We start from the raw sequence: 22,230 nt of genomic DNA, 5'->3' as shown, positions 1-22,230 counted from the left end.
ACATATTTATATTTAAAGATCAGCTGCTCAGACCTGATTTCCCTGTGTTTTGCAAAGTATTTAGGTTAAAAATTCAAATACACCTGGTTTAGAACAATGGAATCCAAGCTTGGTTGGGTTTTCCCTACTTAAAAAATCCTTCCTTCTCTCCTTTGCTGCCTCTGACCCCAGTTCTGCTGGAAAACATCAAAATATTTTTCTAGAATAGTTTAAATATGATTAGGTTTAGGTTTAGGTTTAGGTTTAGGTTTAGGTTTAGGTCAATCCCTGCTGCATCACTGATACAGAAAGGGAATCACAGCTCTGTCATAAAATATTTTATATTTCTGAAGGACATCTGCATTCAATCTCCTGCTGTTAGGACACAAAAATAAACCCAAGCCATCCTCCACGTCCTTTAAAACATTAAATTTGTTGTAATAAACAACTTTAACTCCATCAATAGAAGGGGTTTGGTAAGAAACCCTCAAAAGCAGAAAAATGCTGAATGAAATTAAATCCAGAAAGGATTTTAAGTGCAGGTTTAAGGCAATTTTGCACTTCCCTGAGCAGGATTGAGGCCTTGCCAATAAAACCTCTCTGTGCCAGCCAAGCCAGACCCACCTCCATGGAAAAATAAAATTATCTCACAATGTCATCAGGGCCAGATTGGCTTGGTTTGTTTGGCTACAAAGAGGATTTAATATTGTCTTTATCAGGATGTTTGCAGTGCTGCTCACAGCACAGAGAGTGAAATCAGGGAATAACATTTCATTTATCTGGGATCCAGCTCTGCTTGTTCCAAAAAAAAAAAAAATTAAAGTCAATCCTCCCATAAAACCCAACAAAGTGGAAAAGCTGCAAGATACTGTCAGCAAAAATTAGGAGTAATTTGATACAAACAGTGGGCAAGAAATTGAACTTTATTTCCTTCATCTCATCTAAGGATCTTAATCATGGATTGTTTCCACTGCTGAGGGCAAAGCAGGAGTGGGAAATTTTTCAGGGCTGCTGCCACTTCCATGGAGAGGGGATTTGTGTGGGGCAGCTGCTCTGCTGACAGGACACATCAGCTCTCAAGGTATTTATTTAATTTCAGGATTTCTGCAGTGAAATGACAGGTAAAGGGTTGATTTCCACCCAGGACAGCAGGGATGACTTAGCGTGGGTTGATATTCCCGCACCTCAGCTGCCAGATGGCAGCAAGGTTGGCTGAAAGCCAGTACTTGAAATAAGGTAAATATGATCATGTTTGTGCTTGGATACTAAGGCAGGAAAGTAAGTAATAACATAAAATAATTAAAAACCCATTCAAACCCCACTACTTGCTTTTTGGTTAGTGACCTTTAGGCGCACAACCCAAATCCCAGGTTACAAACTTCCCCAGCAAATCCCGATGTAAATAATCATTTATCACTTCCCCCACTGATGCTGCCAGGCTATTTTCAGCGGTCAGGACGAGGAGCGACGGCCAGGAATTAACCCAGAAAATCCCACCCCACCCCGAGGAAAAGCTCCTTCCATGGAGGCGGCGGAGAACCACGGAATGTGCCGAGCTGGGGAAGCTCCGTCAGGATCACCCAGATTCCCCAATCCCACGCTGGGCACCCCCGGCAGTGCTGTCCAGAGGCTCCCGGGGCTCTCGGGCCGTGCCCGTTCCCGGGAATGCCGCGGGTGTCCCTGGCTGGGGCCGTTCCGAGCCCGCCCGTGTCACCGGCTCCAGGTGAGCGCCGTGGCACGGCCGGGTGGGGACGGCGATTCCCTTCCAACCCCGCCCGTTCTGCGATCCCGGCATTCCGGCCGGGCCAGCGCTGCCCCCCCAGCCGGGTCCCCTCCCCGCCACCGCCGCCTACCTGCGCAGGGCCCCGCTCCTCCCGGGGCCGGCGGCGACGAGAGGGGAACCGGGCGGCGGCGGGGCGGGAGCGGCTCCGCAGTCCCTATGGAAACGCGCCCTATGGGGAGCCGGTGCTATGGAAATGCGCCCTGTAGAAGCCCGGCCTATGGAACGGCGCCCTATGGAAATGTGCCCTATGGAGAGCCGGCGCTATGGAAGCCCGGCCCTATGGAAATACGCCCTATGGAAGCCCGGCCCTATGGAAGCCCGGCCCTATGGAACGCCGCCGCCCCCGCCCGCGCCGCCAGGCCCGCAGCGGGGCCGCACCACCGAGCGCCGCGCAGGGAGCGCCGAGCCATCGCGGTGCGGGAGGGCTCCAGCTGTGCCGACAAGCCGAGGGCTCTGGCGTTGTCACCCGGTGTCGTTGTCACGCGCTGTCGCTGTCACCTTTCTCCCGGTGTCACTCTCTGTCGCGTCGTGCCACAGCACGCAGCGCGTCACCTGCTTTTCCCCCCCCCGGAGAGAGATGGTACAGCCCGGCGGGCAGCCAGGGGCACTGAGCGCCCTCTGGCGGCGCCGGCGGGCACTGCGGCTCCGCATCGGGAGAGCTCCGGGAAAGACCGGGAGAGGTCCGGATGCACAGGGAGAGCTCCGGGAAACACCGGGAGCGTTCCGGGATGCACCGGGAGAGCCCCGGCATGCAGAAAGAGAACCTAGGATGCACCGGGAGAGCTCCGAGAGAGCCCCAGGAAGCCCCGGGAGAGCCCCGGGATGCACAGGGAGAACTCGAGATGAACCGAGAGAGCTCCGAAAAGCACCGGGAGAACCCGGAATGAATCGGGACAGCTCCAGGAAACACCAGGGGGGCCCCGGAAGACCCTGGGAGAACCCCGGGAAACGCTGGGAGAGCTCTGGGATGCACCGGGAGAGCTCCGAGAGAGCCCCGGGAAGCACCGGGAGAGCCCCGGGAGACACTGGGAGAACCCCGGGAAACGCCGGGAGAGCTCTGGGATGCACCGGGAAAGCTCCGGCATGCACCGGGAGAGCCCCAGGATGTACCGGGAGAGCTCCGAGAGAGCCCCGGGAAGCACCGGGGGAGCCCCGGGATGCACCGGGAGAGCTCCAGGAAGCCCTGGGAGAGCTCGAGGATGTACCGGGAGAGCCTCGGGATGAACGGGGAGAGGTCCGGGAAACATCGGGAGAACCCGGAATGCACCGGGAGAGCCCCGGGATGCACGGGGACGTGAGAGACTTACGGCTCACTGTTTTAAATTTTTATAAAAGTTCATTAAGAGATAAAAGAGATAAAATCCAGCACTGGGTGCTTGGCTATTTGCCAAAAGCACACGGTTAACTTCAACTATGTTTTATTTTAAAAATATTTTCATTTTCATATATTTTATATTTTTATATATTTTATTTTTATACATATTTATATTTTAATATATTTATATATTTTATATTTTTAAATATATATATTGTATTATATTTACTGTTACATTACATGCATATTCATAAGAGTTCATACATATTCACACATTCCTGTGAGTTTAGATGTTCTTTTTCTTGGTTTTAACCTTTGACTTTTCTTCATGCTATCTTGTACATTAAACTAATATATTTTATATCTTCTTCTGGTTCCATCCTGTTGTATTTTCACTCCCTGATAATGAGAGTCAATAATTTTTTTTTTAAGTGCTTTGGTCTCTGTTTCTGTTATCTTGTCTTTCAGGAAAGATCATTCCCAAATCCATCTGAGAAATCGCCTAATTATTTGATTCATATATATTAAAAATATATAATTATATATATATATATATTGACATTGATAAATTATATTCATATATTGATATATTCATATATTGTGGAAATATTATTGAATCTCAGTTTCTCTTCCCCTTTCCTTGTTTTTTCCTTTGCCATCCCTTCCCCTCTTCTTCCCCTCTTCCCCTTCCCCTTTTTTTCTTCCCTCTTTCCCTTCTCTCTTCTTTTGGGTTTTTTTCCTTTTTCCTTTTTCTTTTTTTTTTTGTTTTAGTTTTTTTGGTTTTTTTGTTTTGTTAACATGCAGGCAAAAAATCCTGGTTGCTCAAAGCAGCTGGAAAAAGAATTTAAAAATCAAGGGAAATGCATGAATTCAGTTATTCAAGGTGAGAGAAGAGAAACTGTTCAGATTTAGACTATGCTGTTTCAGAAATGCCCCCTGATAAGTTACATTAAATATTAAGTAACACATTAAACATTAAGTTACATTACATTAAATAAAATAAATATATTTAGTGTTACATTAATGTACTGTTTTCCTTTCTTGGCACCACCTGCCTCTCCCCTTCCTTGCTAAATTTCAGGAATTTAACCATTCCAAATTGCAATGCCACCAATTCACATTTCAAATTCTAAATTTTAGAATTCTTCTTGGAAATGCTGCTCAGAGCCTCTAAGCAGGTGCTAAACTGAGCAAAGAATTTTTTTTAATGATTTCCTTAAGACATTAAGTTTATGTCCTAAAATATGGTGTATTTCTTATTATGTTTTCCAATTTCTTTCTCAGGAGGGAGAGCTGGATGACTTTTTAAGGTCCCTTCCAACCCAGAGATTCTGTGATTCTGTGGTAGTGACATGCCATGGAAAGAGCAGTAAATCACATCTAGAAGTGTTGTACAGGACAACAGCCCATGACTATTTAATGATTTTATTATTGTTGTTGTTGTTGTTGTTATTATTATTATTATTATTATTATTATTATTATTATTATTATTATTATTATTATTGCTATTGACCCTTAAACTTCACAGAGAGCAAGGGCACTACAATCTGAGAGCCACAAAACCATTCCCACACAACAGACCTGGGAGAGAAGTAGGGGAGGCAGTTAATAAAATAAAATAAATTAAAAATAAAAAAAGAAAAAAAAAGAGAAAGGACGTAAAGAATTGATAAATTTGGGTTGGACATTGCAAATTCTGTGCAGAGCCCTGCCCTGGCACTGTGCCCCATCCCAGGGTACATTCCCTCTTCCGGGGGCAGCAACTGCTGCTCCTCCTTCCCTGAATCCCCCTCCATATCTGCAAAACATCTCTCCTGTCCTTCCTTCTATTCATCCCATGGGAAGCTGGTGAAAATTACCAGATAATGGTCATAAATAATAATTTAAAAACCCATAAATGGCTTATGTATTTACATATTAGCTTTTGCATGTTGTTATTGATCAGAAGTATTTAGATGTGGTATAAATTATAACTGATTAGCTACTTGTAAATATCATATCATATCAATCATATCATATCATATATCAATCATGTCATAACCATCAGCTTAAAGATGCAATGTATGGCTCATAGAGGAATGGAAGCCAACGACCACCTGGAAAGATGATGAAATTGCTGATCTCAGCTTCTTGATATTTGCTGATTGGGACTAACTAAGCACATTGGAAAATGCTTGGTATCTACTTGGTAAAAGCAGTAGATATACTTTGCCCAGTTGTAAGTGATGGGTGCTGTGAGTAGGGCAGTGACTACCTGGCTGCTTCCTTGCTTTATTTATAAATAAAGATATAAAAATGAAATTCGGTTTGGCTATGTACATTTTCTATCATACTCCGTGTTCATTTGTCCCGTCTGGGCAGAGAGAAGTTGCATTGCAGCCCCTGCCCCGCTGGGCTTCCCGTGCCCGGCTGTCGCTGCTGGAGGCAGGGCCGAGCCCCGGTGCCCGGCAGAGCCCTGAGGGACACCCCTGCTGCCCGGGCTCCCGCGGCTCCTGGAGCCGCTGCCCACGAGTGCCCGGCCCGTCCCTGCGGCCAGTTCCTGGTGCCCTGGGCAGCGCAGGCAGCAAAGCCAGGGCTCTGCACTGTGGGGCTGGGGCTGTCCTGGGGCAGCGTGGCCAAAGCCTCTCAGGGCTCTGGGCACAGCAGGGGCCAAAGGCCACAAGTGCGGGGCTGCTCCCAGCCACTTCCTGGCTGCCCCACTGATGTTGGGCTGCCCCGGGTGGCCCTTGGTGACACAGGCACACGGTGTCGGGGCCCTTTGTGATGTGGGACGTGGTGGTGGCCAGAGAGCCTTGTGACATCAGGGAGCCCCGGCCTGGCTGAGGGTGTCTAAGGGGCTCAGAGCCCTGCGGTGCCCAGTCGCAGGAGAGCCGCTCTCTGTGCAGGAAGCAGCTCCCTGTGTCTGTCTGCGCTGGACGCCCACAGCGACAGAGGCCGACAGCGGCAGACGAGGACAGCGAGGAGGACAAAGGCAACTCCAACTCCCGGTCGCCAGCCCCTTGCCCAGCTGGCTGGAGGCCCCCAGCGGGCAGTGGTCGGGGGCAGTGGGCAGGTCAGTGCTGCCCCTGTCACAGACTGAGGAGGAGGAGAGGCCCTTTGCCCAAGTGGACTGTGAGCTTTCCCAGTGGGAAGGTGACACTGAGGAAGAACTTTCCCAGTGGGAAGCTCTGCAAGAGACATACCCGAGACAAGTGCTGAGAGTCTGAGAAATGTCCCAGCGTAGATCCAGGAGCAGCCCAGAGCTGTACCAATGCCAGGTACGTGTGAGAGTTGGGGAGGTTTCCCAGTGCAGAGGTGGGACACACCAAGAGCTCTAGGAAGGGAAAGAAACTGTCAGTGTGGGAGCTGTAGCAGTGGGGAGAGTCCTCAGTGAGATGGACCAAGAGGAGTCTGAGCAGGAAAAATGTTTCACAACCCAAGAGATAACCCAGTGGGAAATAGACATGAGAGGGCAGCAGGAGTTGGGACGGGGAGAAGACAAAAGATCCCATGAGCTGTCCCTGCAGAGAGATGGGAGTGTCCCAGAGGATTCCCAATGGGACAATGCCCAAGAGCTTTCCCAGAGGGAAGGTGAGAGCTACCAAGACCTCCGACCATGGGGACAAGATGTGCACTGTCACATGTCCCAGTGGGAAGACAGGAGAGAGCTGGGATTGTCCCAGGTGAGAGCCAGCAGTGCCAAGGAGCTGTGCCAAGGAGCAGACGCTGCAGCCCCAGAGCTGCCCTGGTGGGACGATGGCAGTGAGGGAAAGCTGTCCCAGTGGGAGGGAGATGTGAGCAGGCAGGAGCTGTCCCAGAGGAGAAATGCCCTCAGCTCTGAGATGTGGGACAGATCCTTGCTGGCAGTGAGTGAGGAGGAGTCTGAGCCTTGTCCCGCAGGGGGCCCAGCTGTGGCAGCCCCGTGGGCACAGAGGTGGCAGCCCAGGCAGTGCCTGCCCCAAGCAGCGCCTCTCCTTCCCTACAGAGCCCCACGGAGGCCGAGCCGGCAGCTGCTGCCCCAGCGGGAGCTGCTGAGGAGGAGGAGCCCCTGGAGCTTCTCCTGTCCCAAGGGGAAGATCTGGGAGACCAAGAGCTGCTGCCGGGGGAGGATGATGTGAGCTCCTGTTCTGGGGAGGAGCCTGTGGGCTCATGGAAGGACGAGGAGAGCTCCCAGCTGTGTCCTTCACCCTGCGATGAGGGGCTGTCTCAGGTAGAAGAGGCCATGGAGCTCTCTCCAGGTGAGAGCAACACCGAGCCAGAGCTGTCCAAAGAGGAAGAGGCAATCGAGGACATCCCAGAGGACAGCACAAGTGACCAGGAGCTGTCCTCAGTGGAAGAGATCATCAAGGTCATTCTAGAGGACAGCGTGAGTGACCAGGATCATTCTGAATTGGACGCGGCCATCGAGGTTCTTCCAGGGGACAACACGAGTGACGAGGAGCTGTCCTCATTGGAAGAGGACATCGAGGATATTCCTGAGGACAGCATGAGTGACCAGGAGCTGTCCTCAGTGGAAGAGGACATCGAGGCCTCTCCAGAGGACAACAAGAGTGACCAGGAGCTCTCCTCAGTGGAGGAGGACATCAAGGACACTCCAGAGGACAGCACAAGGGACCAGGAGCTGTCCTCAGTTGAGGAGGACCTCGGGGACATTCCAGAGGACAGCATGAGTGACCAGGAGCTGTCCTCTGTGGAAGAGGACCTCGAGGATATTCCTGAGGAAAGCACAAGGGACCAGGAGCTGTCCTCGGTGGAAGAGGAAATCAAGAACACTCCAGAGGACAGCACAAGGGACCAGGAGCTGTCCTCGGTGGAAGAGGACAGCAAGGTCTCCCCAGGGGACGGAACACATGAGGAGAAGCTGTCCCCCCTGGAAGATAACATTGTGGTGGTTTCAGGGGACAACCTGACTGATGAGGAGCTGCCCAAAGTGGAGGAGGCCATTGAGCTTGGTCCAGAGGACAGCACGGCTCTTCCCCCAGAGGGGCCCAGCTCTGCCAGCCCCGTGGGCACAGAGGAGGCAGCAGGGGCAGCCGCAGCCCTGCCCAGCTCCTCTCCTGCACCGGGCCATCCCACAGAGCCCGAGCCGGCAGCTGCTGCCCGGTGCGGAGCTGCTGAGGAGGCGGCAGCGGGGTCAGTGCTGGCAGTGCCCCAGAGGATGAATGGCTCCAATGAGGAAATGAAATTTTGGCAGTTCTTGGATGACCTGGAGCCTTTCCTCGTTGGAGACCCAGAGCGGTCCCAGGAGGTGTGTGACTGTGAACGATGCATGGGGGAAGATCTGTCCCACACCGAGAACAGCACCGGGACCAAGCCCTTGGCCCCAGAGGAGGATGAGTGGGGCGAGGTGAACATCCTGGAGCTGCTCCCAGAAGAGGATAAAGACCAGAAATGGAAACTTTTTGGGGCAGACGGGCTCCCAAGTGCCTTTCCCTCAGGAGGCCTGGGCCGAGTGCCCGGCACAGGAGCCGTGCAGCCAAGGGCCGGCGCCTGCCCCGCACAGCCCCCCCGGCCCCTGCCCTGCCCCGCTGGGATTCCCGGCCCCCGGGGAGCAGCCGCAGTGGGCAGGGGCCGAGTCAGAGCTGTCCCTGGAAGGCAGCCAGGAGACCTCGGCTGGGGACAGTGACTGGGACGCCTCCCGTGAGGAAGGGGAAAGAGAGTCAGAGCTGTCCCAATGGAGAGACTCTTCTGTGGAAGAAGTGTCCCAGCTGGAGGATGATGTGAGCTCCAGCTCTTGGGACTTCTTGGGAGCCACTGTGGGCCCAGAGAAGGAGGAGGACAGCCAGGCTTGTCCCGCAGAGGGGCCCAGCTCTGTCAGCCCCGTGGGCACAGAGGAGGCAGCAGAGGCAGCCCCTGCCCTGGGCAGCGCCTCTCCTGCCCCGGGCCGTGCCACGGAGGCCGAGCCGGCAGCTGCTGCCCGGGCCGGAGCTGCTGAGGAGGCGGCAGCGGGGGCGGCGCCTGCCCCGCACAGCCCCCCCGGCCCCTGCCCTGCCCCGCTGGGATTCCCGGCCCCCGGGGAGCAGCCGCAGTGGGCAGGGGCCGAGTCAGAGCTGGCAGGGTCAGAGCTGTCCCTGGAAGGCAGCCAGGAGACCTCGGCTGGGGACAGTGAGCCCTGCCCTGAGTGGGACATCTACAGTGTGGGAGAGGAAGAGGAGTGGGCAGTGGCAGGGTCAGAGCTGGCAGGGCCACGGCCGTTCCTGGGAGGCAGCCAGGAGACATCGCCTTTTTCCAGTGAGCCCTGCAGTGAGAGAGACATCAACAGCGAGTGAGAGGAAGAGGAAGGTGAAGTAAAGTCCCTGCCGTCACTGCTGTGGGCAGACTCCTCTCTGGAAGAGGTGTCCCAGCTGGCAGCCCCTGCCCTGGCCAGCGCCTCTCCTGCCCCGGGCTGTCCCACGGAGGCCGAGCCGGCAGCTGCTGCCCGGGCCGGAGCTGCTGAGGAGGCGGCAGCGGGGGCGGCGCCTGCCCCGCACAGCCCCCCCGGCCCCTGCCCTGCCCCGCTGGGATTCCCGGCCCCCGGGGAGCAGCCGCAGTGGGCAGGGGCCGAGTCAGAGCTGGCAGGGTCAGAGCTGTCCCTGGAAGGCAGCCAGGAGACCTCGGCTGGGGACAGTGAGCCCTGCCCTGAGTGGGACATCTACAGTGTGGGAGAGGAAGAGGAGTGGGCAGTGGCAGGGTCAGAGCTGGCAGGGCCACGGCCGTTCCTGGGAGGCAGCCAGGAGACATCGCCTTTTTCCAGTGAGCCCTGCAGTGAGAGAGACATCAACAGCGAGAGAGAGGAAGAGGAAGGTGAAGTAAAGTCCCTGCCGTCACTGCTGTGGGCAGACTCCTCTCTGGAAGAGGTGTCCCAGCTGGCAGCCCCTGCCCTGGCCAGCGCCTCTCCTGCCCCGGGCTGTCCCACGGAGGCCGAGCCGGCAGCTGCTGCCCGGGGCGGAGCTGCTCAGGAGGTGTTGCCTGGTGCTGCCCAGGCCAGGAAACGTCCCTCCCGCTTCAGGCGGGCGCTGCGGGCGCTGCGGGGGCTGTTCCGCTGTCCCTGCCTGAGGCCGCGGCCCGAGGAGTAAAACAAATTAGTAAAAGAAGCCAAAAAGATGAAGGAGATGAGGAAGAAGAAGATGAAGAAGGCAGTGAAGTGAAGATGAAGATGATGATGGAGACAAGACCATGAAGACCGAGTTGGAAAAGATAATGAAGAAGAAGCCGCCTGTCTCAGTTTTGAGACAAATTGAAGAGAGGATACTCCTGAATGAAATGTCTCCTCTCAAGGCTTCCAGCAATTGCCCTCCACAAAAAGAAAATGCATACCAAGAGAGGAAAGTAGCAAAACCCAAATGCAAGAGTTTATTACGACAGAATGCTCACAGAAATCTCTCCCCTGGCCCCCGAAGACCCAAAATTCCTGGAGAACGGGGCGAACGTTGGAGCAATTCCCCTCCCCAGCTTGGGGTGCGAGATGGCAGCGGCTTTCCCGCTGAGGGCGGTGCAGCTTCCCCAGAGCAGTTCCATGCAGCAGCAGGCACAGCCCTGGCGGCTCTCTGGGCTCCCGCACCTCCTGTCCAGGGCAGCCAAAGCAGCGGGGCTGGAGTCTCTGGCTGTGCTTTCTGTGCCCGCCGGGGCTCCTTGATGCTTGGGGCTGGAACGGGACGGCCCCGCTGCCGCCGGTGCCGCTGCTCTGGTGTGGGAGCAGCCGCTGTTGGGTTCAGCTGGAGGGGCTGAAAGATCGCTGCTGCAGCTCCTCCAAGGCAGGCAAGGGAAAAGCTTTTGCATGGGCCGGCAAAGCCAAGCAAGCCAAGCAAAACTGCAGCAGGCAGAGGCAGGAACAGCTGGGCAGTGAGGCTTGGAAAATGGGCAGCCAAGGAGCCCAAAGCTCTTCCCTTGCCCGCCCCACACACACCCGGCCCCGGGCCTGGAAGGTGCAGCAACCATTTCTGGAGCACAAAGCAGAGGCTCCTGGAACGGACTCTCAGCACAAACCACTGCAAGACAACGGCAAAGAAGACAAACTCAAAGAAGACCAAGAAGATGAAGACGACAAAGAGGAAGAAGACAAAGAGAAAGACAAAGACAAAGACGGAGAAGACAAGGCCGAGAAGGCTTATTGAAGGATCCTTAGAAGAAGAATAGGAATAAGAATTTAGAAATCCTTAGAAAAAGAAGAGTACTAGGAATAGGAATAAGAATTTAAAATATGTAGAAGAAAAAACGAATAGGAATAGAAATAAGTATAGGAATAGGAATAGGAATACAAGTTTAAAAATACAAAGAAGTAGTAAAGAAGAAGACTAGTAAGAGTAGTATGAAGACGAAGAATAAGATTAAGAAGCATAAGAATAGAAAAATGAAGAGAAAATTGAATGAATAAATAAAACTAGAAAAATTATAATTTTATTTAATATTGTATATTAATATTATAGTCTATGATATAAAAAAAGTAATGGAACATATACTCAAATTAGCATATATTCTAATGTCCCAACACTGTTCCCGTTCTTGAAGAATCTGTGTGTTTTATAATAAAGTTTCTAAAAAGGCACAAGAACAGAGTGCCCAGATTTCATTTGCTGTCGCTCAGCGGTGCCGATGCATTTCCCCAGGCAGTGGCACGGAGTCCCCTGTGAGCAGGGAGTGCTGAGCCTCAGCCCGGCGGGAGAGTTGCCGGCCAGGCGGGCAGGGCAGGGCTGGCGCTGCTCTCTGCAGGCCAACTGAAGGCGCCCGTTGGGGCCGGCTGAGAGAGAGCTGTGCTGGGAGAGAGCCCTTGGCAGCGGGGCTGTGCAGCCGCCAGAGCGGAGCCAGCACAGCCCCGCGGGGACGCTGCCCGCGGCCCGGCAGCCCGGCTGCCTCAGAAGGGCAGCGCCGGTTGGGCGTGGGCCAGGAGCAAGGGCTGCTCTGTGCCGGGCTTGCTGTGCCTGTGGAGGTGCTGCAAAGGCTCTTCTCCCCATTTTCACTTCTAGTTTGCACCCAGAACATGCAGCAGAAGGAACTTGCTGCTAAACCAGTGGCTGAAGCCTTGCCACCTCTGCTCCCTGTCCCTGCCCAGGGCCTGCTCAGCAGAAAGCAGCTGTGGAGTCACTTCTGGAGTCCGTACAACTCCTACACGACGCAGCGCTTGGGGCTGGCAGGGACCTTACAGCTCATGGAGTTCCAGCCGTTTATCTCCTGCTCTGGGTCTCTCTAACAAGAATTTTCTCTTTCTCTCCCTTCCTCACACTTCTTGCGCAGTCAAATCTGTATTGTTGAATAAATTCCGCAGTTGCGCTCCTATGGTCCCATTTGCCCCTTAATTGGGGCAGAGCCATCTCCCCCTCATTGCATGGTGACACATGGGCAGGGACACCTTCCACTATCCCAGGCGGCTCCAAGAACCATCCATGTTTTCATTGTTTTAGGAGAACTTTCACAGAATCCCAGGATCACAGTGCCAGGGCCGGGAGCTTCTGCTCAGCCCCTGCAGCAGCTCCGTGTGGGACAGCAGGGCCGGGTCCTGCCTAGCCCCGGGTGGCGCCGCTGCCGTCCCGGTGAGGCCGCGCTCGGAGCGGCCCCGCGGCGCTGCCGGGCCCTGCTCTGTCCCTGGGCTCGGGGCTGTGTCCCAGCTGGGCCCTGCTCTGTCCCTGGGCTCGGGGCCGTGTCCCTGCTGGGCCCTGCTCCGTCCCTGGGCTCGGGGCCGTGTCCCTGCAGGGCCCTGCTCTGTCCCTGGGCTCAGGGCCGTGTCCCTGCCGGGCCCTGCTCCGTCCCTGGGCTCAGGGCCGTGACCCTGCAGGGCCCTGCTCTGTCTCTTGGCTCGGGGCCCTGTCCCTGCAGCCCTGCAGGGCCCTGACCTGTGGGCACACGCAGCCGGGATTGCTTGTGGCCTTGCTGGTTGCTGTTTCCGTTTCCAGCAGGAGCCACCAAGGGGACTGTCAGCAGCTTGGGGTTTATTGTCAAATCCTGTGGTGCATAGAATGTCAGAAAATAAAGATAGTGCAGAAGGTAGTCTCACACCTGAGGAGTTGCAGCTGTACTAATGACCAAAGATTAAGAACAAGCCTGCCCTTCATAAGCCACAGCTGTGTCCAATAAGATGATGAGCGCCACAAAAGAGTGGGTTAGCTGGTTGAGGAGAGAGTTGGAGTTTGTTGGCTGTGCTGTACAGAAGACAGATTCAGTGCTGTGAGGAATTGCCCATGAGAAATCACCAAGAAAGTACAGAACCTTTGCAATAAGATGACAACAACATCTCACACAGCTGGGCCCAGGGGTAACATTGTGGCAGCCAAGCCCAGCCCCTGGGGCCGCCGTCCCAGTGCATTTGGAAGGGCACGGACACAATTTCAGCGCCGTCTGTCTTTGTGCTCTGTGAAAAATGGTTTTGTGATTTGTGTTCATTGGTAATTGTATGTGCTGTGTCAAAAAGAGACGCACAGAACGGCTTTGAAACTTTCTGATCCAATAGCTAAGTAAAGCATGAAAATAAAAGAGGTATAGTAGAGTAAAAGAGATGAAGTGACAAGACGACTGATGCTTAAAAAAATAGAGGAAGTTATGGAAAAGCAAAGAGATATTGCACGAAAGCAACTAAACGCTTGTGTATAACGAAGAGCTTGATGCCCTTAACCAAATCACGTAGCAGATCCAGTGTAAGGCCTCCCTCCAGGCAAGGATAAAAAGGAAGCCAATGAGCACGTGGAAAGATGATGAAATTGCTGATCACAGCTTCTTGATATTTGCTCACTGGAACTAACTAAAGACATTGGAAAATGCTTGGTAGGCCTAAAACCTGTAGAACGACTTTGCCCCAGTTGTAAGCGGTGTGTGCCGTGAGTAGAGCAGTGACTCCCTGGCCAGCCAGCACTGCTTGCTTGCTTTATTAACAAGAAAAGGTCTAAAATTGAAATTGGGTTTAGCTATGGAAATTTTATGTCATGCTCAGTGTTTGTGTGGCCCGTGCGGGCGGAGCGGGGCTGGCGGGAGCCGCGCTCCCCTCAGAGCCCCTGAGGGCGGCAGCAATGGCGGCGCCGCTCCCTCAGCGCCCGGCCCCGGCCCCGGCGGGCGGGGAGCCCTGGGCAGCGCCCTGTGGGCAGCAGGGAGCGAGCCCCGGCCCTGCCTCTGTGCCCGTGGCGCCGCAGGGGCCAAGGCAGAGCTGCAGGAGTCGGGGCCTCATGCAGTGCCCCGAGGCAGCTGCAGTAGCCGGGCCCCGGCCTTGTGGCAGCGCAGGAGGCTCTCGTGGTGTCGCTTGTCCAGCCCGGCCGGGTGTCTGTGCATGGCCCTGGCCTTGGCGTTGGCCCTGCCCGCTGGGCTTCCCGAGCCCGGCAAAGGCGCCCAGGCCGCGCTCCGTGCCCCGGCTGTCGATGCTGAAGTCAGGGCCGTGCCCCGGTGCCCGGCAGAGCCCTGAGGGACACCCCTGCTGCCCGGGCTCCCGCGGCTCCTAGAGCCGCTGCCCACGAGTGCCCGGCCCGTCCCTGCGGCCAGTTCCTGGTGCCCTGGGCAGCGCAGGCAGCAAAGTCAGGGCTCTGCACTGTGGGGCCGGGGCTGTCCTGGGGCAGCGTGGCCAAAGCCTCTCAGGGCTCTGGGCACAGCAGGGGCCAAAGGCCACTGTCCTGGTTTAGGACAAATTAGGGGAAATCTCCAAGAGGGAGCCCCCCAGAACAAAACAAGCCTCCAACCACCCCTCCCCCAACACCGGGTTCGGGAAGGAATTTCTCGGAGGAGCAAAGTGGAAAACAAAACCTATTTATTTACAAGTAACAAAAGAACACTCCCCAACACAAGAAAAGAAAAGGGACCAGACTGTGTTGTGGAGGGCGCCGAATCTTCTCTAGCAGGCTTCGGGTGTCCTGGAGCTCGCAGGTCAGAATCCGCAGAATCCGGAGCCGGTCCAGTATCTTCAGGGGAGGGTAAGAAAGAGAGAGAGAGAACAAAAGAAAAAGGAAAAAAAAAACAGCGCAAAAGCAAAAAGCAAGCAAGCAAGCAAGCAAGCAAGCAAGCAGCTAGCAAAAGCCAAGCAGCAAAAGCCAAAAGCCAAAAGTGCCTGGTCACACCCCCCCCCCCCCCCTCCTCTCTTCCCCATCCCGCCACAGCCAGACTGCCGGGGGGGGGGTGGGGGGAAAAGGCACAGCTGCCAGACATAACACACGATATTGGGATAAAGGCTGTCACCCCACGACACTCCACCCCTTATCCCATATCGTGAACATACAATAAAAAACATTCATTTCACTTACTCACACCTTTTGACACTTACGCATTCCTCTCATCTTACTTGCTCAAACCTTTGACACTTACAGTTTCCTTCTGTCTCACATTCAACAAACAATGACAGTCATATATGAGTCTCATCCCACAATCAGGTCTCCCTGAGGTACACACCGTGTTGTTCCATCTTTCTGCATTATCCACCATGTATTACCTGGTCCTTGAGCAAAGACAATCCCACGGATGGGTTTGTCTGTACTCGAGGCAGGGTTGATCCATACTGTCTTTCCCAACAAACCTCTGACATGGGCCACTGGGGCTTTATCCCCATCTACTATATTAAGGAGCTCAGACTGAGCAGGACCCGCTCGGTTGGTGGAACCTCGAGTGTTAACTAACCAGGTAGCCTTTGCCAAATGCTGCTCCCAGTTTTTTAAAGACCCCCCTCCCAATGCCTTTAAGGTGGTTTTTAACAATCCATTGTACCTTTCCACCTTCCCTGCAGCTGGTGCATTGTCGGATCTCAAGATCTCAGTCCTGAGATGCTGAGCCTCCGAGACCCTGGGGGGGGGCTCGGGAGTCCTGGAATGTTGCCAGAAGTGTCTGGTAGCTGGACTTTGACCCTACACGGGAGACGACACCTTTATGAAGACGAGAGGGCCTCACCGGGGTGAAGGGTGGAAAGATTAGTTAATTAGAGGGTGAGACACAAGGTTTAAGATTTATGTACAGGGGGGTTTAGAGGAGTAAGATGGAGGAATTGGGGTGTGTCCTGTCCTCCTCCTTCTTCCTCCTCTCCTCCATCTTCTTTGGCCACGGTGGCACCTTTCTATTGGTTATTACTAAGAGTACACCGAGTTATAACAATAGATGGTATTGGGGAAAAATGATAAATATTGTATACGTAGCAAAGGGTATAAAGATAGGTGCCTGCCCCGGAGGGAGACACAGAGTGTGCCCATGGCTGACTGCTGTGCGGATCTCTGTTGGGCTGAAAGAACATCTTTTAGATAAACAATTAATAAACATAAAACCAGAAAGAAGAACTGAAGCCTCTTCTCGTCCTTTAAACACGCGTGGTGCCCCAAGGCCACCCTCAGGGCTTCCCAGGCCCCTCAAACAGCCGGGATAAACCCAGACTTGGCGTCCCTGGACGGACCACGAACCACCACAACCTTTCGGGGGAAGATAAACCGGACACTTGGCGTCCCTGGGTGGACTCGAGACCACCACAAAACCTTTCGGGGAGATAAAACCGGACATTTGGCTTCCACTGGGTGAGCTCTGACCACCACAACCTTTCGGGGGGACCACCACCACCTTCAAAGCCCTGAAGAAAAAGAGAGAGAAGAAGAAAAAAAGCCAGCAGAGACTGCAAAAAAACAGCAGTCACTGAGAATTCCATCTCTCAGTTTCTGCCGAAGACAATCGTAGCAGAACAGCCCGGACTGGAACCAGAAGGCGCCCTGGGTCCACCTCTCGTGATCTGCTGGACAGATCGAGACGTCCAGACTGCTCTGGCGACAGATTTGGTAAGAAAGCCTGAAAATAAGAACATGGGAGGCACACCTTCCCAGGAACAACGGGAAATTTTGTCCACCTTATAAGGTGTGACACAAACATACAAAAAAAAAAAATTAATTAGCTCTGGCCTTAAAAGGCCAGGGAGGAAAACCCCCGAGACGCACCAGACGTCCGGGGGGGGGCCCTCGGAAGAGGGGGGAGCAGGACTCCGGAAAAAATTAGCTCTGGCCTTAAAAGGCCAGGAAGAAATAACCCCGAGACGCAGCAGACGTCCGGGGGGGGACTCTCTGAAAGAGAGGGGGGAGCAAGGCTCCAGGAAAGAAAAAATTATTAGCTCTGGCCTTAAAAGGCCGAGTGGAAAAATGCTCTTGGAGAAAAAAGAGCAAGAAATATTATTAAAACACCCGGTCCCAAAACCCAGAAACCCTGGGAAACTCCCAAAAAGCGTCCAAAAAGTCCAGAGAGCATGGAGGACTCAGGGGCAGAGGGAGAGCAGGGGGGAGGTGAGAGGGGACCGGGGGAGGCGCTTTCTCGCAGCCAGGCAGCGGCGGAGCAGGCGGGGAGCGCGGGTAAAGAAAAAACAAAAGACGCGTGTTCAGATACGGCTTTGCTAAGCTCAGGGCCGGGGGGTGCAGCGGCCCCGGGGGCCGGCAAGGTAGCAGAAACGCCCGCGGCGGGCAAAACTCGCAAAAAACCCGGGGGGGAGAAGCCACAAACCAAAGCCGGGGCGTCTGACCCATGCAGCGAAATTAGGGGAATTGCGCAATCCCAGAAAGCTGCGGCGAGACGCAAGAGGCGCGCGGTTGTGACGCAAAAAAAAAAAAAAAAAAAAAAAACCCGGTGCGAGTCGCGGCGGGCGCGGGTGCCGGCGGGGACGGCCGCACACACCGACATAGGGCCACACACACACACAGCGTCGGAGGAGGAGGAGACAGTCCGGGGCAGACCGAGGGGGGAAAATTCAGAGGCGGAATAAAAAGGGAGAGGAAAAAATTACCTCGGGAGAGACACAGAGCAGCTCGGAAAGCACGCATGCGCCGAGCGCGGGCGGGGGCGGGCCAGACCCCCGGTGACGTCTCAGGCGAAGAGGGGCCCTCTCCAGACTTGGTGCCTTTGGTAAAAACCCTCGGGGTCCTAAGCCTCTCCCCTCCTGGGGAGGCTTGTGTGTTTTCTAACCCTATTGTCAGTTAAATCAAAAACCAGGTAACCCCTGAGTGCACGACATGCCAGATCGGTTCAGCAGAGCTACAGCATCATTTCGTAACAAGTCTGCAACTATGCAACGATTTTCCTCAACAAGATATAAGAAGAAACGAATACTCAGACAAAAGTCGGGACTCAGACTGCAAAGGACAACTCAGAAGAGAAACAAGAGAAACGAAAGACTCTGGGGGGTTTTCCCTTTGGGGTCTTGAATATTTCTGTATAAGAACGAAAGACTCTGGGGGGTTTTCTCCTTGGGATCTTGAATTGCAATAGGCAATGGGATAAATTTACCTATTACAGGGGAAACTGACAAAGGATCATATATTGATCAGCTGGTAGATTTTTTTGACATTTCTCCCATTTGGAGAGGAATTTTAAGGGCAGATCTCTTTGACATTTCTCCCATTTGGAGAAGAATTTTAAGGGTAGGATTTTATGTTTTAATAGTTTAGGATTTTATATTGTAATAGCTCTCCTAGTCCTCATCCATGTCGTCCCAGATGCCATGAATCGGATTGTAAAAGAGGTTTTCTTGGGGCAAACAGAAGGGGGAGATGTCGGATCTCAAGATCTCAGTCCTGAGATGCTGAGCCTCCGAGACCCTGGGGGGGGCTCGGGAGTCCTGGAATGTTGCCAGAAGTGTCTGGTAGCTGGACTTTGACCCTACACGGGAGACGACACCTTTATGAAGACGAGAGGGCCTCACCGGGGTGAAGGGTGGAAAGATTAGTTAATTAGAGGGTGAGACACAAGGTTTAAGATTTATGTACAGGGGGGTTTAGAGGAGTAAGATGGAGGAATTGGGGTGTGTCCTGTCCTCCTCCTTCTTCCTCCTCTCCTCCATCTTCTTTGGCCACGGTGGCACCTTTCTATTGGTTATTACTAAGAGTACACCGAGTTATAACAATAGATGGTATTGGGGAAAAATGATAAATATTGTATACGTAGCAAAGGGTATAAAGATAGGTGCCTGCCCCGGAGGGAGACACAGAGTGTGCCCATGGCTGACTGCTGTGCGGATCTCTGTTGGGCTGAAAGAACATCTTTTAGATAAACAATTAATAAACATAAAACCAGAAAGAAGAACTGAAGCCTCTTCTCGTCCTTTAAACACGCGTGGTGCCCCAAGGCCACCCTCAGGGCTTCCCAGGCCCCTCAAACAGCCGGGATAAACCCAGACTTGGCGTCCCTGGACGGACCACGAACCACCACAACCTTTCGGGGGAAGATAAACCGGACAGTGCATGATAGGGGATATGGTATACCCACTCAATGCCATGTTCCCTAGCCCAAGTATTAATAAGATTGTTTTTAAAATGAGTTCCATTATCCGACTCAATTCTTTCGGGAGTACCGTGCCTCCAAAGGACCTGCTTCTCAAGGCCCAAGATAGTGTTACGGGCTGTAGCATGGGACACAGGGTAGGTTTCCAACCATCCTGTGGTGGCTTCTACCATGGTTAGTACATAGCGCTTGCCCTGGCGTGTCTGGGGCAGTGTGATGTAATCAATCTGCCAGGCCTCCCCGTATTTGTACTTAGACCACCGCCCCCCATACCAGAGGGGCTTCAGTCGCTTGGCCTGCTTAATGGCAGCGCACGTCTCACAGTCACGAATAACCTGAGAAATACTGTCCATGGTTAGATCCACCCCTCGGTCTCGTGCCCACTTATAGGTGGCATCTCTACCCTGGTGGCCTGAGGCATCATGGGCCCATCGTGCTAAGAATAACTCTCCCTTATGCTCCCAGTCGAGATCTATCTTCAACTCCCCTATCTTTGCAGCCTGATGTACTTGCTGGTTGTTTTGCTGCTCTTCATTAGCTCTACTTCTGGGGACATGGGCATCTACATGGCGAACCTTCACAGGTAACTTCTCTAACCGAGTAGCGATATCTTTCCACTCTTCCGCAGCCCAAATTGGTTTTCCTCTGCGCTGCCAGTTGGCCTCTTTCCATCTCTTCAGCCATCCCCATAGAGCGTTGGCTGCCATCCAAGAATCGGTATACAAATAGAGCCTTGGCCACCTCTCTCTCTCTGCAATACCTAGGGCCAGTTGAATAGCTTTGATTTCAGCAAATTGACTGGATTCACCCTCTCCTTCAGTAGCCTCTGCAACCCGTCGAGTGGGACTCCATACAGCTGCTTTCCACCTCCGTTTCATCCCTATGACACGACAAGAACCATCAGTGAATAGGGCGTAACGTGTTTCTTCTACTGGCAACTGATTGTATGGCGGAGCTTCCTCAACCCGGGTCACTGGCTCTTGCTCCTCATCTGCGACACTAAAGCTTTCACCTTCGGGCCAATTTGTAATTATTTCTAGAATCCCAGGGCGATTTAACTTCCCAATCCGAGCGCGCTGCGTAATGAGGGCAATCCACTTACTCCAAGTAGCACTGGTGGCATGGTGGGTAGAGGGAACCTTTCCTCTGAACATCCATCCCAGCACCGGTAGTCGGGGTGCCAGAAGGAGTTGTGCCTCTGTACCAATCACCTCTGAGGCGGCTTGGACTCCTTCATAGGCGGCCAAGATTTCCTTTTCTGTTGGAGTATAGTTATCTTCAGACCCCCTGTAGCTCCGACTCCAAAATCCCAATGGTCGGCCTCGGGTCTCGCCAGGTAGCTTTTGCCAAAGGCTCCAGGACAGACCATGGCTCCCGGCTGCAGAGTAGAGCACATTCTTCACATCTGGTCCTGTCCTGACTGGACCAAGGGCTACAGCATGAGCGATCTCCTGCTTGATCTGGACAAAAGCTTGCTGCTGCTCAGGGCCCCAATGGAAGTCGTTCTTCTTGCGGGTAACCAGATAAAGGGGTCTCACAATCTGACTATACTCAGGGATGTGCATCCTCCAGAAACCTATAGCACCTAAGAAAGCCTGTGTCTCCTTCTTATCAGTTGGTGGGGACATAGCAGTGATTTTGTTAATAACATCCGCAGGAATCTGACGCCGTCCATCTTGCCACTTCACCCCCAAGAACTGAATTTCTCGGGCAGGTCCCTTGACTTTGCTCTTCTTAATGGCAAATCCGGCGTCCAGGAGAATATGAATTATCTTCTCTCCTTTCTCAAACACTTCTATTGCCGTGTTCCCCCAAACAATGATATCGTCAATATATTGTAAATGTTCTGGAGCCTCACCCTCTTCTAGTGCAGCCTGGATCAGTCCATGACAGATGGTAGGACTGTGTTTCCACCCCTGGGGCAATCGGTTCCAGGTGTACTGCACTCCCCTCCATGTAAAAGCAAACTGAGGCCTGCATTCTGCTGCCAGAGGGATGGAGAAAAACGCGTTAGCTATATCAATGGTCGCGTACCACTTTGCTGCCTTGGACTCCAGCTCGTACTGCAGTTCCAGTATGTCCGGTACAGCCGCACTCAGTGGTGGAGTCACTTCATTCAAGGCACGATAGTCCACAGTCAATCTCCACTCTCCGTCAGATTTTCGCACGGGCCAGATAGGGCTGTTAAAGGGTGAGTGGGTTTTACTGACCACCCCTTGGCTCTCCAGCTCTCGAATCATCTTGTGGATGGGGATCACAGCATCTCGATTCGTCCGGTACTGCCTGCGGTGCACTGTTGAGGTGGCAACTGGCACTCGCTGCTCCTCTACCTTCAAAAGTCCTACTGCAGATGGGTCCTCTGATAGTCCAGGCAAGGTATTCAATTGTTTAATACCCTCTATCTCAACTGCAGCTATTCCAAAAGCCCACCTGAATCCCTTAGGATCTTTGTAATAGCCATTCCGGAGAAAGTCTATGCCCAAAATACACGGAGCCTCTGGACCAGTCACAATTGGATGTTCCTGCCACTCCTTCCCAGTCAAGCTCACCTCAGCTTCCAACAACGTCAACTGTTGTGATCCCCCCGTCACTCCAGCAATGGAAACAGGTTCTGTCCCCACGTGTTCCGATGGCATTAAGGTACATTGTGATCCAGTGTCAACCAATGCTTCATAGTCTTGTGGCTCTGATGTGCCAGGCCATCTGATCCACACCTTCCAAAAAACCCGGTTCTCCCGTGCCTCTTCCTGGCTGGAGGCAGGGCCCCTCTAAGCCAGATTGTCCTTCTTTCCTTGGGCATATGCCTTGGAAGTTCCTTCAAGGGGATCGGACATGTCATCGTCATCGTCATACTTAACATCTCGGCTACGAGCGACCGGAGCTGCTATCTTTTTGGTTATATTTTCTCTTCTCTTCAAATCACGCACCCGTTGTGCCAAAGCAGCGGTGGGTTTTCCATCCCATCTTCTCATGTCTTCTCCAGACTCACGCAGGAAAAAC

General features: G+C 53.3%; 1 protein-coding gene across 3 annotated transcripts in view; it reads right to left on the bottom strand.

The window, feature by feature from the left end:
* DOP1B (DOP1 leucine zipper like protein B) overlaps positions 1-1,972 on the bottom strand; it is a 55,506-nt gene extending 53,534 nt beyond the window's left edge. For 2 of the 3 annotated variants that reach the window (XR_012578392.1, XM_074533866.1), the window contains exon 1: positions 1,833-1,972. The gene's annotated coding sequence lies outside the window, so the exon portion shown is untranslated. Of the gene's footprint in view, positions 1-83; positions 174-1,832 lie in introns of all 3 variants that reach the window. The other variant, XM_074533871.1, reaches the window with a different exon arrangement.
* Between the last annotated feature and the right edge of the window lie 20,258 nt (positions 1,973-22,230).

The sequence above is a fragment of the Zonotrichia albicollis genome, chromosome 2 (genome assembly GCF_047830755.1).
Source record: "Zonotrichia albicollis isolate bZonAlb1 chromosome 2, bZonAlb1.hap1, whole genome shotgun sequence".
NCBI lineage: Eukaryota > Metazoa > Chordata > Aves > Passeriformes > Passerellidae > Zonotrichia > Zonotrichia albicollis.
This window is presented reverse-complemented; position numbering and strand designations above follow the sequence as displayed.